General features: G+C 39.5%; 1 pseudogene; it reads left to right on the forward strand.

The window, feature by feature from the left end:
* The first annotated feature begins 2686 nt into the window (after positions 1–2686).
* LOC114633577 lies at positions 2687–4111 on the forward strand (annotated as a pseudogene).
* The last annotated feature ends 282 nt before the right edge of the window (positions 4112–4393 follow it).

Consider the following 4393-nt stretch of genomic DNA (forward strand, 5'->3'; position numbering starts at 1 on the left):
CAGAGGAGAATGAGAGGGGGTCTGTGTGTCCGAGTGACCAGGACAGGGGACAGTGATCCGGATATAAGGTGAATAAATAAATAAATAAATAAATAAATAAATAAATAAATAAATGGAACAAATTAATGTCCTGGTTTGTCACCAGAAAAATAATTTCTTACCTTTGAAGGCTTTTAACACACACACACACACACACACACACACACACACAAGAGTATGTGCTATGCTCATCTAAACAGGAGATTAAATCTCCATGAGGTTCAGAAACTTCATATTTAAATTTCTGATCAAATCTTTGCAATCTATGTCAACTGTGAAAGAGTAAGACCCTGAATTCTGTGGAGGAGAAGGAACCTTAGGCTCCATGTATGAAACTTCAGCTTCTATTTTCCAACTTGTCCATAGTCTACAAACCCTATTTTTTGCTACTTTTATTTGTTTTAATGCTTCATTGTCTAATTCATACTCATGTAAAGAAGCTGTCTTCTAGTCCTCAGAGGTCTGGCTCTCTCACTCATGCTCTATCATATTGAAAACAACTGGCACCATGCCCATGTAATCCAAATTATATTAGATTTTTTTTCATGCTTCTGAGGAGTTTGGTTATTCTGCTTCATCATCTCCAAAACACTAACACTTAGTGCCCCTTCTTCAGAAAACCAAGGATTATAGTCACTGACAGTATTGCCACATTCTAGCAGTGGTGCTTTAAATACAGGAGTTCTATGTTGTTTTAAAAATGATACACTAGTCAGCATACAGTATTGTCTTACCTAAATATTGCCTCATTGTTCCTGCTTACCTCTCTCTGCATGAGTCTCTATAATCATTGATTTGAGGGTATTCAGGGCTCTTCATGTTCCACTTGTGAATTTTCAATTGTGAATTTCACTTGTGAAAGCAGGAGATGAGCTGGAAATGAAAGGAGCCAAAAGGAATGAGGTAGACCACAGCCTAATGCTGTGTTATAGAAATTATTAAATCCCAACCTTGGGTTTTCTACCCAGCTTCTGAACCTTTGTTACCAAATAAAAGCATATACAGCTTTTATATTTACAATATGTCTTAAACAATACAAAATCTTAGCTGCCTACCCTCCATGTTGTTAGAATCTACTTTCCTTTCGGTAAACCTGAATTATTACTGTGTTTCCTATGAGCTGCTCTTAACTCCAACTGGCCAGCTCACAGGGCCACATTGTCTTTATTCCTAAGCCATGGCAGCTCCTCTTTCCTCTTCCTCCTGGTATCACACTCCAACCTCCAGCCCAGAACACCTCAACCCCACTTATGTCTCTTCTGCCCATGTACTGACTGTTGGCATATTTATTTAACAATCAGAAATAATTTAGGGACATAGTTGCTTAGCATCTATCTGCAAACTCTCTCCTCACTGGGGAAACAATTTTGGGGATCAATTTACAATTAAAATGTAAGTAGCATTAGACCAGCTAACTACAATGCTGCAGACAGCTTTAATTTAGTCTCTGTATACATTTTATGCACAAATTAAATAAAGAAGGAAGTGATCCAAAGCAGGCTGTTTGAGTTCAGAAAATCATGATCAGAAAATTCGTGAATAAATGTCTGTGAGCAAATACTAAATTTTAAAATAGAAGCTCTATAAAAACTTACTCAGGTAAATTCATTTAAAGACAATTCTGTGGCATGTACTATAGATTATATCTTAGGTAAGCATGAAAACAAGGGAGAAGACCACATGCAGATGGAGGGCACACTAGGAACACATACTTTATGTGGTCTTGGAATTTTCCTCCCAAGACTCTGCATATCCTTTTTCAAGTCTGGATTCTTTTTTTATGTTCCAAAAAGGACAAAATGGATAATTACTAATATGACACATTGAATGGAAGGAGTAGTAAACTGATGGTAGGAAACAATAGGTGGATATACACTTGAGCCATGCCAGACAAGCACAATATCCAGCAATTCATTCTTTCTAAATAGGGCAGAAGAACACTAGAAGAGGAAAGGTTATCTATATCAGAGGATGTGATAGAAGAACTGTGTGTGTATCACAAGGAGGCAAAGTAGTGAAGGATAAAACATAGAAACCTCAGACCATTTTTCACTGATCAGGAGAAATATTTCTATCGTGGTTGTGGTTGTTTGTATTGCACTTGTAATAATAATCTGTATTACAGAGAATGGATCAAAGAAGATAATATTTCAACAATGAAAAGAACCTGTGAGCATCCTTGCACATTTGAGACTGTGCTGTTGTAGTTGACTACGTCCTAATGAGATAGTAGCATGGACAGAATGAACGAGAGTTATTCAAAATAACGTGCTACTTGGCAGGGCTCAAGATAAGGTTTTTCACTTTTTAGAAAACTGTGTACCACAATTCTACTCTGAGACACCTTCAGATAATTGTTCAGGTTGAGTTACTGAGGTTATCCAATATGTAGCTGTTCTCTGACTTGAGAAATTGCTCCTGATTTGCCTGTTCCCTAGCCTAGTCCTGAGCAATGAAGACTTCTTCACAGATGAATCACACCCTGAGAAAAGTCAATTCCTGTCAAAACACAGATTCGACATGAGACCCACACTCAGTTTCTTGGGTTCATGCTGGTTTTCCTCAATTAAAGAGTAACAATCTCTGTCTGTCTCTCTCTCTCTCTCTCTCTCTCTCTCTCTCTTTCTCCTTCTCTCTCTCTTGCAACATGGTGGGCGTGGAGGAGGTAGCGGTTCTTCGGGGGCCACCAAATTGGCTACCTGGATCCAGACGACAGGGAAGAGGGAAACTCCAGCACCGCTGAGGAAGCCACCAAGAAGAAAAGACGGAAGAAGAAGGGCAAAGGGGCTGTGTCAGAAGCACAAGCACTTAATAAAGAATCAGGAGCCTCAATGGATGACGTAGCAAAACAGTTGGAGAGACAAGCACTGGAGGAGAAAGAGAAAGATGACGATGATGAAGATGGAGATGGTGATGTTGATGGTGCAACTGGGAAAAAGAAGAAGAAGAAGAGGAAGAGAGGACCAAAAGTTCAAAAAGACCCTCCCTCAGTTCCAATATGCAACCTGTATCCTAATGGTGCATTTCCGAAAGGACAAGAGTGTGAATACCCACCCACACAATATGGGAGAACAGCTGCTTGGAGAACCACAAGTGAAGAGAAAAAGGCCCTAGACCTAGTGAGGAGATTTGGAACAACTTCTGGGAAGCTGCGGAATCACATCGGCAAGTTAGGAAATATGTCATGAGCTTGATCAAGCCTGGGATGACAATGATAGAGATCTGTGAGAAGTTGGAAGACTATTCCCGAAAGCTAATAAAAGAAAATGGGTTACATGCAGGCCTGGCATTTCCCACTGGGTGTTCTCTCAATAACTGTGCTGCCCATTACACTCTCAATGCTGGCGACAGGACAGTCTTACAGTACGATGACATCTGTAAGATAGACTTTGGAATACATATAAGTGGTAGAATAATCGATTGTGCTTTAACTGTTACTTTTAATCCTAAGTATGATATATTATTAAAAGCTGTAAAAGATGCCACTAATACTGGAATAAAGTGTGCTGGGGTTGATGTTCGTCTCTGTGATGTCGGTGAGGCCATTCAAGAAGTTATGGAATCCTATGAAGTAGAAATAAATGGGAAGACATATCAAGTGAAACCCATACGTAACTTAAATGGACATTCAATTGGGCCACATAGTATTCACACTGGAAAAACAGTGCCCATCAAGAAAGGAGGGGAAGCTACAAGAATGGAGGAAGGAGAGGTGTACGCCATCGAGACCTTTGGTAGCACCGGGAAGGGCGTGGTTCATGACGACATGGAATGTTTACACTACATGAGAAATTGTGATGTGAGACATGTGTCAATAAGGCTTCCAAGAACAAAACACTTCTTAAATGTCATCAACAAAAACTTCGGTAACTTTGCCTTCTGCCGAAGGTGGCTGGATCCCTTGGGAGAAAGTAAATACTTAATGGCTCTGAAGAATCTGTGTGACTTGGGCATTGTAGATCCATACCCACCACTGTGTGACATTAAAGGATCATACACAGCACAGTTTGAACACACCATACTGTTGCGTCCAACCTGTAAAGAAGTTGTCAGCAGAGGAGATGACTATTAAACTTAGTCCAGAGCCAACTCAAAGTCTTTATTTTCTAAGCTTTGTTGGAACACGTTATACCACAAGTAATTTGCAACATATTGTTTGTTTTAACAGTGGACCTGTGTAATACCATTATCCATGATTAAAGGAGTTTGATCAAAGACAAACTGTCTACATGTAATTAACCAAGGAAAGGCTTTCAAGACTTTAATGTTAACTGTTTCTCCAGTCTTGTCTCCAGTCTAGTGAGCTGTACTACTCACTAGTTAGGAATTACTTACACATTTTGTTTTGAAAACC

The sequence above is a fragment of the Grammomys surdaster genome, unplaced genomic scaffold (genome assembly GCF_004785775.1).
Source record: "Grammomys surdaster isolate TR1022 unplaced genomic scaffold, NIH_TR_1.0 717, whole genome shotgun sequence".
NCBI lineage: Eukaryota > Metazoa > Chordata > Mammalia > Rodentia > Muridae > Grammomys > Grammomys surdaster.